Below are 14,301 nucleotides of genomic sequence, written 5' to 3'. Positions count from 1 at the left end.
CCTCACCGGTGGCCTGGGATCGAACTGGCGCTGCAGAGCTTTGCAGCCCAGCACTCAACCGCTGCGCCACCGTGGAGGCCCTCCACACCCACTTTTAAATGTATAAACTCCCCAAACTCTGCTTCTCAAGGTAGTTGATATAACCCCTTCATCTCTGTATCAGAAAGGAGAGTTCCTCCTTGATGGTCAGCAAATATTCCGTCCCTCTAACCTGTTCTCTCTAAGCTATACTTAAGTATCACCAGGACTAGGCCAGTTGCTTGGCCTTTTATTAGTAAAGCAGCTGAATAATTTATAAGGGTTGCATAGGGCCCATTAGAAGTGCCAGAGCAGTAATAACTGGCTTAGGACTTTGCTTACTCAGGGCTAAAGTTTAATTTGTCCATAAACGCCCAGACTCATAAACCCATCCCACAGGTCTGACCTGCTCTTTTGTCCACAATCACATGTCTTAGCCATGCTTTCTTCTTAGATGGGCTCCTACTGGTGTCATCTCTGGATACAAAACATAAATCCAAACTCCAAAACAACTAAACTTGTACCCACATCATTACATTTCCTAAAGGGGGCCACCACCTCTGTCCCTTTGATAAGCTTGGCTTTTGGTCATGCCAAAAGTAAGGCAGCACAGGATTGACTCTTTGCCATAGAAAGCATCGCCAGATGCAAAGAATGGACGGAAGACAGGAGAAACAGAAGAGGTAAGGTCTTGGCAAGGTACGTTCAATGTCAATTCAGACACTGCATTACAGATAGCAGCTCATACGGTAAGATCAAGAAAATGTGCTCTGCTTATTTAGCAAATTTATTAACTTCTCTAAGCCTCTGTCTTCTCATCTGTGAAATGGAGACTATAATCATATCTGCCTGACAGGGCTGTGGTAAGGATTAAATGAGTTAATCCATGGTATATAATTAAGGATTCATTAAGTAAAAGCTATTATTATTAAAGATACAGGCCTGGAATGACTCCAGAGGAACCTAATCCAATCCCTTACTCAATGAAAAAACCCCAAACCCAGGAAGGTTATGAGACATGCTCCAGCCTGTGTGAGTTCAGGGCCAGGTCTATGCCTTGCTCTAGTTCTCCAGAGAGATGTCCAGTTTGGTGCTGTTTGTATTTCAGGGCTGCTGTGGCTCTTCATGCCCACAGAGAATGAGTGTGTTATTTTGTTTGCTGAATTTTAAAATAAGCTAAGTGTTATCCCAGAAACATCAGTGTTCATTCATTCCTCCAGCAGAACTATCTACTGAGAGTTGACTCTGGGGCAGGCCCTGTTCTTGGCTATGGAGCAGGGGTCTGAAGTCAGAAAGTAGACAAGTTCCCTGCCCCTCAAGCATCTTATATTCTGGTGATGCAAAGACACAACAAAAAAGCAAATGAATGAACAAACTACACAAGTTCAGGTAGTGGCAAGTGCTATGAAGAAAATAAAAGGTGACCTTTTATGAGCAATGGCAGAGGTTGGAGTTGGGAGGGTGGAACTCTCTGTAATAGAGGAAGTTCAGACCTGTTTCTTTGCAGTTTAATCTCTAGTAAAATGGCACTGCTTCCACATATGCATATATGAATATGCATGACTATATGTGATAAGAAGAAATTATACAAAACAGTCCTATCAGAAATAAACACGCCAACCATTGACGACTTTATCACAACAGGCCTTCTCTGGTCTTGGTTTTACCTCCTGGCCATTCTGGTGCAGAAGAGAGGGTTAAGACCAGAGGACATCAGAGTCATGGACGTAGGGCTCATGTCATTATTTCAGCTGAAGTTTATTCCCCTACCCTTTGGGGGTTGGATTCTTAGCCCTTGGCATCTGTGCTATGTGCCATAAAACTCCTGTCCCAAGAACCAGTTCACGGGGATCAAAGGGCTATTATGAATGTCTCAGTTTAGGCCAATTGAGGGAGAGAATGGCAGTGGAGGCAGGCCACTCACCCTTCATTCAGCAGCACTCCTCCACAACGGAGCCATTGAGCCCGCACCACAATAGAGGGCTGAGAAGAAAAGGCCGAAGGAAAGCATACAGAGTCCCCTCGCACAGACTCGGTCATTCATCACCACGCAAGTGCCAATATCTGGGAACAGCAATCTCAATTTCTGCAAATCCTCCAACCTGCAACAGCTGCTAGTGACTCTGGTGGGCGGCTTTGCTGCTTACGCGAGTTTCCAATACCGAGCCCTGGCCTGGAGCCAAGTAGACATTACTTAGGTTAGAGACACGCTGGCTGCAGAGAGCAGCAACAATGGACTTCACAGCTTATAAAGCAGCTTACAAAGGGCTCCCGTGTATTTCAAAAAGCACTTCAGATAGCTGGTGAGAGAAGCTATCTGCACAAATGCATTCAAGCAGTTTATTTCTAACCCACTTAATTCAAGGTTTCCATCAGAAGCCAACGACACAGTGGAGGAAGGTACAGAGAACCACAAAGAGGGCTGGACAGGTTGGCAGCTGGGGGAACACAGTCACCCCGGCCCCCACCCCTGGAGCACCAGCTCAGCAGGGTGGGGAGTGCCTGTCAGCAACCAGCTCTTAACCTGGATAACAAATATGATGCAAAAGAGAAAGACAGTGTGTGGGATTTCCTGACTCTTTGGCAACTGTCTCAACTGCCTTCATCAGCATCGTTAGGTAGCACGTAGGATGCTAGTGAATGAAGTCTGAGTGCCACTTTGGTGCCTGCCACCACACGACCCAAATGCTCCTTCATGGAGCGGCCCAGTGACACATGCCAACTCTGCCTCTTGCTCCACCTCTTCACTGCAGTCTCCACTCTTCTGCTCTGTGTTACTACACTTGCTTACCTTGTGAGGCACAGCTTAGTTTCTGGAGAAGGATTCTGCCAGGTAAAAGAAACAAGCCAAATGAAGGTAAAGACTAGAAGAAAACACTGCAGCTCAAAGGACCACATTTTGGACCCCGGAGCTCATGGAAGCTGTGAAGGGCATGACAAACACTGTGCCCTAAATGAACCATCTCTGTCGAAGAAAGGCAGAGGTGGGGAACAAATCTTTGTCACTTTTGTCTTGGGTAAGACAAAAGCGCTAAAGCAGTGAAAGAAATTTGTGACTATTTTTGTCTATAGAAAAGAAATGACTGTCCAGATGTGAGGTGAAACTAGCCCTAAACTCTTTTGAAATAGAGGAATCCCTCATAAGACTATGGATTCCATTCTGGCGATTTGACTCTAATGTATGTAGTGCTTAGTATGGCTTCTTTGAAAACTATCAATCAGCTGATTTTAGGGTGAGAAATTATTACAAGACTAATTAACAGAATAAAAGGAAATATACAGAACATTATCAAATGTGAAGTAGGATTTGGACTGCTTAAGTGCCACTATATTGAAGGAAAAAAGTTACCAAGCCTCACTTATTCATTCCAATGGGTCAGATGACTTACGAAGGGAATAAAGATTATGACAAGGTGGGCCTCCCTGGTGGTGCAAGAGGTTAAGATGCAAACGATGCATGTATTTGCAGCCACTGCAGCACGAGTTCGATCCCTGGCTAGGGAGCAACCCACATGGTGCAGCAGATCTCTCATGTCTCTCCTGCTGCTCCTCTCAGCAGTGTATTTCACTCAATCTGCCTGTTCTGCTCCCCACTCTGTCTCTGGTGAATCCTCTCACCCCCACACCACTGGCCTGTGCCCCAGTTCTTGTATGAATAAATAAATCTTTAAAAAAAATTATGACAAGGTAGTGTTCACCCTGAGGCCAGTATCATCACATGAAATGGGTCAACATGAGTGGGCTCAGAGGCCGTTATCATGTAATTTCTTTCATTTGTGTATGAAATGACATGTGTGGCAATGACACACCTGAATGGGATCAGGTTCTAAAGCAGCATGTCATTTGGAGTTGGATCGTGAGTCTTGAATGCAACCCTGCATGTCTTGGTTATCCAGGAGTTAGGAGAACTATCTAGAAGAAGACCTTTTATGAGAAGATAGGGAGAAAAAAACTTCATATTAATCACAGAATTTTTGCTTGCCTACCCCGAATACTATTTTTAGAGTGACTTTCCCAGAATTTTCATGATGTTTTAAAAGTTAGAATTCATCAAAAGGAAGGGTCCCTGCAACAGAACTCACAGAAACAAAATTTGGGATCACAGAGAAACAGCACAATGGCATGAACCCAAACCTATCAACCAAAGCTGTTTTCCACCCCCAATCTGCTGCCAGAAACCAGACAAAGATTAGGTGTGGTTGGGCATGCCTCAGCCTAGGAAGTCTCCATTCCCAGGTCTACCATCCATGACTGGGCATTTCTGATTTCTCATGATCTGCCAAGAGCAACAGTTCCCTCAAGAGGACCTTACCCACTGGCAATTCTCACTTAAGAAGCCTATCTTTAATCTGGTATTTTACACCTGAATACGTATGTGCTGTACTGTAGTACAATCTAAACATTTCATGACAAAAATAAGCTCCTTGAAGGCATCTACTATTTACCTTTTTTCCCATGTAGCACCAAGAAATAACAGGTGCTAATAAATAAGCTCTGACTAATCAACCATAAAAGAAGAATGTGAGCATGAATACAAACAAGAACAAGAACCTGTTACCATATCTTCCAACCAACCAAACTGTGGAGGAGAAAATTCCCTCCTCTCTAATCATAGCAAACTGCTTACCAGGCGCATCACGTGAAAGGCAAAGATGGCCACTCCACGCAATATGGCTATTTTGATATGAAGGGCTGGTCTGTCATTTGCACTTCCCAATCAGAAGCACTCACAAATAGGTCTAAACTTGGTGGGGGGGGGGGAATCCTGTCAAACAATGAGAATCAGGAGTAAAGAAGAAATAGCAGTTTGCTAAACAAGAGACTAAAATACATCAGGGCCCTGTAAGAGTTATTTCTGCATTCCCTGCACATACGACATCATTCATGAAGAAGGCAATGGTACAAATATAGCATAAATGTCGTCTGCTCTAGCTTGTAATTTAAAATGCAAATGCTAATGAGCGAACTGGTATATCAGTGGAGTTAATAACCACATGCCTAGCACAGGGGCTGCATCCAAAACACACACAGAGAAGAGACAGACACCATGTTCCAATTTAAAAATAAAAACACCCAAATTAACCCTAGAAAAATCACTAGCAGATGTACAAGCCGAGGAAAAGGAGGCACACCAGGGCAGGAAAATGGGAACTTCTCCACCCATCGTAGACTAACTAGTTGATTTAAATATCTTCCTACATAGAGTGAGGGTAAGTATGGGAGTTACTAGGGTTTATTCAGAGCTGTTATTGTAAAGCATGAATATAATGAGGAAAAACTACATGGCTAAATTACCTAATAAGTTTAAACAAAGTTTCTCCAAAGTCCACTAAGAAGCCAACATTTCAGGGAGCTGTATGTACAGAAATCAAAGGCTACTAAAGAGAGATGTGCAGGTCATTTATTTTATCATAGGCAAAGGGCGGTGGTATAAAAAACAAAATCCAAACTTACAAAGTCTGGATGAAGGGGGTAATTTCGATAAATAAGGAAAAGCTCTAATATCATAGAGAATGAGCTTGTTTGAATTGTTCCTAGTCCTACAGGTCGGTACTTAGCAGTCCTTCATCAGAATCTGGGACCGAACCCCAGGCACCCAGGCTGAGAGCAGTTGCTTGGCATTCCTCCGAGCCCCTGATGGGTGGGTGAGGAAGTGCGTTACATCGCTGGTGGTCCTATCTAGTTCCTTGAGTGAAAACCTCCTGCACCCACTCAGAGGCAACAAAAGGGTGTGCGCAGACAGGCTGTCCACACTGGATGCCTGGCGTGTTCCAATTCCCATGTAAGTGCCATTCTTTCCAATTGTATACAGAGGATTAGTTTAGCAAACTCAGCACATCGGTTTGGGGAAGCCTCAGAAAAACTTTCTGAAAGGAATCCAAGGAAAGCAATGACCTGGGCTTGGGGGCAAAGACAGTTTTTCAATGATGAGGAACTCCTTTATTTAAAAAAAAAAAAAAGTCATATCTCTCTTTGAAATGGGGGAATGTGAGGTGGTTCCCATAGCAACCAGGATTAAGTGTGCACTGCTCACCCTGGGGCTGCCCATTATCAGGTTTCAAAGCATTTTCCTTTAATTTCAAATTACCACACCATTTATATTCCCTTTACTTGCATCTAGGTCCTGCCATTTTCCACTATTAGGCTGGCCAAACAGCCAGCCCCACAGAGCAGGGGCAGTGGTTAGCCCAGTGCTGGATACTACTGCTTCCCACCACTTTTGCTAAATGGCTGCTGGGCAATGCCAATAGGATGAAAAGATGGCACTGAAAAATCCATACTGAAATGCATTTTTCAGGAAAAGCCACAAGAATGGAATTAGAACTGAGGTGTCTGGGCACAACCAGTGACAGGTGCTGGCACTGGAAATCCTCCAGTAGAGAGCAGCTCTCAGATTTCCATACGCTTCCCATTGCATCCCCCAGCCCACTAGGTGGAAGGCAGCCTTGGTAACCCTTGACAGACTCACAGAAAACCTTGGAGTTGGAAGGGAGGAGCAGGGAGGGGAGGAGCAGGGAGAGAAGGAGCAGGCACTCTGAGGAAGAGCTCACAGGTCTGCCCTTTGGTACTGCCACTGCTCCTGTTGGCTCTGCACGGGAACAGGCCTGATCCCTATGCAGGCTATTTCCCTCATCTCATCTACATTGAAACTCATAAGCTGAAAGAATTAAAGGCCAGAGAAGAAGGCAGAAGTCACGGGACTTAGGAGGGAAGGATTCTTCCCACTTACCTGTGACCAGAGACAATCACTGGGCCTGTCATATAATAGCTGAAGATAAATCAATGTCTTTCTTTTCTTGGCACAGAAATCCCAACTGAGATGGCGAGGGCTGAACATCCCAATTAGGACGCTGCACCATCCTCAGCAGTCTGACTGACTCATGGAAACTGATGCCACCACTGAGGCTGTCTTGCTCTCAGTTGCAGGAGTCTCTAGACAGGCTGGCACAGAACTGCCATATGGGCCTTGCTGTCACCCTCACCTCTAGGTCCCAGCATCACACCAAGATAAGCAGGCTGGTCTGACGGAAATAATTAACTAGGAAGCAGGAGAGCAAAAATTCATCTTTAAGTATTTTAGCTCCAAGGTCTGTGACTGCCATTAAGCCATGCCGAACAAATCTTATTTTTACTGACGACTTTATTTATTACTCTTCTCAATCAAAAAACAACATAAAACAAAAAAACATGAATGTGGCTCCTGACCAAATCGAATCCCGACTCCCTGCCGCTGAAACACTCCACTGTGCTTACTACTGATGCTCAGGCATTGCTATTTTTAAGTGTCCTACCATCCTGGTCATTCTGATCCTTCAGAAGCTCGATGTCCTTCCTAAAAGGCTGGTCCTCAGGTGGAATACACTGACCTGCACTGACCCAGGCTGAGTCTCTTGGAGCTTGGGCTTGTGGGTTACGGAAACAGAACTCCTCAGCCTTTTCCTTTCGACAGCCTCACGATATTTACTCACACTATTTTTTAAAAATCTCAGCATGGTTTTCATTTGTGTGATATTTGTCTTTCTTACTCTTTTCCTTCTAAAAGTTATTTTTTTCCTGTCTATACTTCAGTAGACATAGCTACTTTGCTTGAAGGCTGGAACTCAATCTTATGCATTTCTATATTCCCAGCATAGTGCCCAGTGGAAATAAAATAAATTATTAAATAGCCTTGCAACTGAATGACCCACAAGCACGATGAGGCTCATCTGGGGATGATTCATGATCTAAAGATGGGAGATAATCAGGCTATAATCGGAGGCGCGCACTTTCATCCACGTGACCAGAGGTTGCTGGTATGCCTGCAGAGCCTGGGAGCTGAGGGCAGAGTCAAGGAGGAGATGACATGCTCACACAAAAGCAGAGAGAAAAATGATTGATGAATACATCCATTTCTTTTAAGCAACTCTTCCTCAGAACTAATGATATAGGCCAACTTGTTTTGCCTACACTCAGCCTGCTGAAAGACTTAAGTTTCAGATCTTCTTGGATGCACAAATGCCAATTCCACTGAGAAGTCTTTTCCAGCGCTCAATGAAATGTCCTTCCTTTGCACTCTCATGCTACGTTGCCTATGCTTTTCATTACTCCTTTTTGTTTTCCTTTGTTCAAGTTTCTCACATCTCTCTCTACTATTAGACTAAAAGCAATTCAAGGCAAAAACACTTATTTATGCATCATCCACAATCTATCCAGATTGCCCTTATTCTAGTGTGCTTGCAAAAATCTTGGCCTGATTAAAAATGGCTCCCAAACCTGTTCATTGTCCTAATGTTTTCTACAAGTGACCCTCCAGGATCTCCTGAAACGAACATAAATTGTATAATTCATAGAATGGTATCTTTACAAGTTAAGAACTAGAGCAGTCCCAGAAAAGTCTCATGTCAAGCTGCCCATTTCCAGTAATGGGACCCAACTGGAAGCAAGTAGGCGGTGGAGACAGAATCAAACTGGGAAGTCCCAAGAGAAAGAATACCCCAGTTTACAAATATCCATTAAGGCGCAATTCAATTAAAGCATCTGAAAGGAATTCATAAGTATCAGCAGACCCTGTAATTGCTTAATTAAGGATAGAAACCCGGCAAACACAACCACAGTAACAGTCTGATTCATTAGCACCTCTGTGATAGCGGAATGGGCTTTCTCACTTAAACATACATTGGCTGTAATTGTATAATTTGGTTAGGCACTGGTAATCAATGGGGATCCACCATTCCCGGGGCCAGGAGATGAAAAGGATATTCTGTTCACCTTCCCTCTCCTTTTTCATTAGAAGTTTTTGGTCTGTTGACACAGGCAGTTGATATTCCTATAAGCATTGGCTGGAGAAATGATTGTCAAAGAGAAAGAAGGAAATGAGGGACTTTTTTCAAAGGCATTCAGGATGGAAGGACACACGGCCAAGTCCTCTGCACTGTGCACATACCCATTGGCACCCATTTATCAAATCCCGGAGACCTGGAACTTTTTCTCATTGCTTCCCTGGTCATAATGCAGCTCCAGAGGGGAGATGTAATCAAAGAGAGAGAGGGGAAAAAATGAGAAATGCCAAAGGGCAGGTGAAGGGAAGTCTCATTTTCTAGCTTGTTTCATGTGACTAGGTAACTGGTTAATTATAAGTCACCTGCTGTGATCCACATGGGAGCCCCCTGCCAGGTGGCTGCTGCCTTCCAGGTAGTTTGTACCGTGAACTCTAGCCAAGGTGACTGACATCCACTGTCCCCCTCCCCACACATCCCTCTAAATCTGCCTCAGTCTGTAATTCCTTACGCAAATTACTGTCCCACCATCAAGGACATGAAAATGTATCTAGGGTAGGCTCACTCAGTCAGTTAGCAGAAGACCACAAATATCTGACAGGACTCCTTAGATTACTTTGTACTAAAACTTTAAAATTATTATTCTCTTCCAATAACTCAAGCATTTGGTTTATAGCACTAATCTGATCCTGATACCTGCTATGCTTAGCCAGCAGGACAACTTCCTGAACTGTGCCTTGCACAATTCTTACCACCCTAGAGCTAAGAAAGTAATTCAAAATAAGGAAATACAATAAAGGTCATAGCCGGAGGACACAGTCCCTGCCCACTGAAGCCACTAAAAAACATGACTTGCAGATAGTGCCTCAGTATTTTGTCAGATAAGAATCAAAGTAAAATGTGACACACATAACAAATGGTGGGTAAACCGCTTTGGTTTAATGGAAGAAATGTATGGGTTCACCAAATACTATGCGAGGGGAAAGGATGCTCTGAAACAAAGGCAGGCTGCCCGGGGATCTTGGCATCCCTGCTAACTCAGGACAAGAACCAACGGGGATGGTATCAGAGCCCGAGTAAGCAGGCGTAGGGGGAGGCCACAGCAGCAGGGGGAGGGACCTTGACCAGTCTCAGTTCTGATGGTGTCAGGTCACCTGCTCACCAACCAAACTTAAGCCAGGTGCTCAAAGGACTGAAGGGCAAGAGCTTTGAGGAGGCGCTGACCTGCTAGCCACAGCCCACTCTGCCCAGCCCCACCTGCTATCCCATCTGACCAGCAATCATTCCACATACAGGGGTGCAGGAACCGTGACAGAGAGGCCAGCTGGCTTGGGCCAAATGCCACTCCCTATCAAGCTGTGGGGCCGTCTGCCCAAAAAAAAAAAAAAAAAAAAAAAGGCCACATAAAAATGGAAAGTGTCCACCCCACCTTGAAGTCCAGAGGGCTCTCCAAAACGCTGGGATTAATGAGAGCAGCACATATGGGACTGCTGAACAATTATCTTGACTTTCCCCTTGAGAATCACAATGCAAACTCCCTCCTGGCTGCAGAGAGACATCACTTCCAGCAGAACGCCATTTTTGCCTGGCATAGAGCGCATGCCAGAAAGGCGCAAAACTTGGCCATGGGCCCATTTTCCGGGGGAAGAACCACAGCATGAATATCTGTAAGAGATTGTATCTACACCCACTTTCAGCTTTGGAGCTGGTCTCTCTCCAGGGACTTTCCTTCTACCCCTGCCCTGCATCCATCTCTTCTAGGTCACTGTTCTTATAAATCCCTCCCTTGCCTCCTTTCTCAGCTCCTTCTCCGAATGCAGACCAGTGCCTCTCGTGTTCTCTATGGTATTTTCTCACATCATCCTTTTATATCCTCATTTGCCAAGAAGATTTTTTGAGTTTTACATCCTGTAACTGGTATGATGAGAACAATGGGTACACTGAATAGCTTTTCCAACTACACATGACACATTCTGCTCCAATCTTGAAAAAGAATTAAAGCTGTAAAAGCACTCAAGGTGTTGTCATCCTCAAAATGGAACCTTGACCCTCTTGCTTTCCATTTTCTGCACTCCTGGTTTCATTCTGGTAGATTTTTGTGAAGAGCAGTCTATTTTTAATTCTGTTCCGTATTTGTCACATTTACTCCCCAGTAGCCTGTAATATTCCTTTAGCTGAATCAATTCTGATGAAATTGCACTGACAAAGGTTGCTTGTGACTTACTAATTGATAAATGGTATAAAGCCACTTCATAGTTTTTACCTACTTGACCTTTTAGGTAAAATCATGGTGCTTTAACCTCACTTGGTTTCCAGAAGACTACTCTCTGAGATTCTCTTTCTTATCCTCTGACCATGTCTCCTCCCTGCCCCGTGTGAATCCTTAGCCCGCTCTTCATGGGGTAAAGTTTCCCAGGGTGTTGATGCCTCCTAGGTCTTCATCTTCATCTCTGCCCCACACCCGCCTTTCTCTTCTTCTACTTTATGTTCCACTGATGCCAATGGGTCCATGGTTGCCGGAAGACATCAGGTGTATCGTACTCTACACCTCTGTACATGTTAGCACCACCTTGAACATTTCTCCCCTCCCTCAATTTTGCAAATTCCTACTTGTCTTTCAAAACAGCTCAGATATCAGGTCCTCAGGGAGGATTTTCTGATCTCCACCCAAATAACCAATCATTCCCTTCTTTGTGCTACTTCTATGTCGTATAAGTAATTCTACTGTGTCACCTAGTGCTCAACACTGCAGTTCGTTTACCTGCCAAATTCTGTTCTAGAGCTTCTGGAGACTTAGGACCCTGCCTTATCAGTGTTAATGATGTTCTGTATAACAAAGTTTCAGAACACAGAGTTCCTTGCTCCACAGGTTCAAAGTGAAAAGTTAGTAGCACTCCCTTCAGTGAACTTGTTATTCAGGAGAAAGCTAGAACAAGTCCAATTCTCTCTTTTTTTAAGATTGGAAACAGTGAACCTGTATTGACACCTATTACATAACTTTTCTTAGTAGTCTTAGGAAAATGGATAATGTGGGTTGACACAAGATAACTTATAAGACTGGGCACAAATTAGCAGAACAGATAAAGCATTTGAAATTTTGATGGGAGCAGATTTTAATTTTTTATCCTCACACTTGAAAAGTAGTTACAGCCAGCAGTTACCCAAGCTTAACATTGATCACTAGTTTACAATCCTTAGGGTTAATAATTCCCTTCTTAATTCCATCAGTTTCAATATATACTGGTATAGACATGATCACTCACTAATTTGTACAAAAAAATCAAGATTCCATAGATCCTTTGGAGTCATAGGATTGAAGCAGGTGCCTCTACCTTTCATGTGACTTCAGTGGTACTGTGGAGACAACCCCTTTTCTTTTTTTATTTCCATCAATAGAGAGCTATGGCTCAGCCATGGAGATTTTGATCTATGTGCACACACACTGCCCAGCTTTGGCCATTCCATACAAGAGCTGGGGAAAGCAAATATATCTGCACTGATGATCTACTTTATGGTAGCCTTGTTCCGAACCCTTTGCTCATCTCATTAACACCCTACAATTCCAAGAGGGAAGAAACTTTCTCCAGTAAATTGATGTATAAACTGAGGCTTGAAGAGGGTAAATAACCTCCCTAAGGTCACTTGTACTGAGCAGAGCCATGTTTAAACTGAAATTTGCTTTCTTTTATGGCTGTATCCTTGCCAGGTTTCTAAAGAAACTAGGAGATGCATAATATACCCACATACAGTATGGCAGGAGAAAAATGTAAAAGCTTGTATTTTGATTCTATATTTGCTTCTGTAATCTATCTTTCAGAATGTAAGTTAACACAGGCAATGCCTTTTGAATTGCTAAATTTAGAATAACGCCAAGTACACAGAGGAACTGGCTGATACAGAGTCGAGTGATCAGACTGCTGTGTCTAAGCACGTTACAACCAGAAGGTTCTGCAGGAAAACTCTCGCCAAGTGAGGTCTAAGCTTGGAGTCAGCTCATCCAGGTAGTTTGGAGTTGAGAAGGCAGAACTTCAATGCTTTCTTTCCCCTGTAGATCAGTGACCAAGTTGCCCAGAAGTAATAACACTGTTTCTCTTTTTATACCTCTGTGGTAAAGGTCTCCACTGCCAAAAGCATAGCTTTTGTTTTTCAGGTACAAGGATGAGGTGCCAATATACCTCAAACTCTGTAACAAGCATTCATTACTAAGAACCTTCTCTGCTTCTTAAAGGGGCACAAATGGCTCCTAGACAGGGCTCTAACACACAGCCACCCTACCCCCAGTTTGCCACAACTCACGTTTGCAAAAAGAAAAGCACAGTCCTCTAGTTCAATGTGGATCTGCTGAGACCCTGGGTTTCTACAGCTGTTCCTGAGCCCTGTGTCATACAATCTGTCCCTTTCGAAAACCTGCAGAGCTGTGTAGTCATCATTAATGCTGCGAGAGTGTGTGAGGGAGTCTCACTGAGCAGTGAGGGCTAAGCAGTAGTGCTGAGCTTCACGGTCATGTGTTCGGTGAGTGATTTATCTCACATAACAATCCATTTAGTTGGGGCCTGAGGGAGACCCTCATCCAGAGAAGAAACTATCAGTGCCTTCAGGAAAAGGAGGCTGAGGTGATCTAGCAGGGAACAGTAGGCAGGGCTCCTGGGGCAGATTCTATTCATGACTTGAACAGAAGAAGTGCTGAGGCAACAGGACAGCAACAGAAAAGGCAATGTGCACTGGGAGAACACAATGGGCTGTGTCCTTTGTGAGGGACTGAATGCTTGTGTGTGTGGGAGGGGGGGCGGTGTGGGGTGCTGAAGTAAAATGACACTTTTGCTCAAAGATCACACGTCTCTGTGAAGTACTGACTGGAAATAAATAGCTTTATTATTTATTATTATTTGGGGGAAGAAATGAAGCAGTTTGCTCCTCGAATGCACGAATGTAAATGGCTCAAGGAACACAATTCAGACATAGCCTTGCTGGCTTGTGAAATATGAAGTGACTATGAAGTGAGAGATGAGAAAGATGTACATTCAGCCAGCAAAGGAAGGAGGAAGGTTGGGCCTAGCATGCCAAGTGTGGTGTGACAGAGAAACACTATGGAGGCAGGAGTCTGTGAGGTAGTGTCAAGTCTGGGGTTTTAGAAAGGATTTGGATCGTAATGACATTTGAAAAGAATAAAAGTGAGACAAACAGCGCTGCTTGGGGAGCTACAAGGGCAAGGCGTCTCAGCTCCTCTGCAGCCTGCCCATGACTAACACAGCAGGGGCGGTCTAGCCCAAGTGGGAGATGCCAACTGTGGGAAATCCATCGTTAATATTTCTTGAAGTCTGGAATTCCCTTCACTCCGACTGTGTGAAGCTATGTGTTGTCTTTTAAACTACTCTACTCCTACATCTTGTGGTTGGGGGAAATAAGAGCAGGGAGAGGGTCTGGTGCTCGGTTTGCAGTGACAGAGGAAGCAAATCTAGAAAGTATGCGTTCATATCTCAAATTAGAGATTTTAGCACCTACATGAGCTCCAGGTCCTGTCTAAAAC

The 14,301-nt window shown here is 44.1% G+C and overlaps 1 protein-coding gene across 1 annotated transcript in view; it reads right to left on the bottom strand.

Annotated features, from left to right (window-relative positions):
* The window catches only part of SND1 (staphylococcal nuclease and tudor domain containing 1), a 408,553-nt gene that overhangs the window by 133,730 nt on the left and 260,522 nt on the right, over positions 1-14,301 (bottom strand). The window lies entirely within an intron of this gene.

The sequence above is a fragment of the Talpa occidentalis genome, unplaced genomic scaffold, assembly GCF_014898055.3.
Source record: "Talpa occidentalis isolate TD23 unplaced genomic scaffold, MPIMG_talOcc4v2.1, whole genome shotgun sequence".
In the NCBI taxonomy this organism is placed as follows: domain Eukaryota; kingdom Metazoa; phylum Chordata; class Mammalia; order Eulipotyphla; family Talpidae; genus Talpa; species Talpa occidentalis.
Note: the sequence above shows the minus strand (reverse complement) of the source record. Positions and strands in the feature narration are given on the sequence as shown.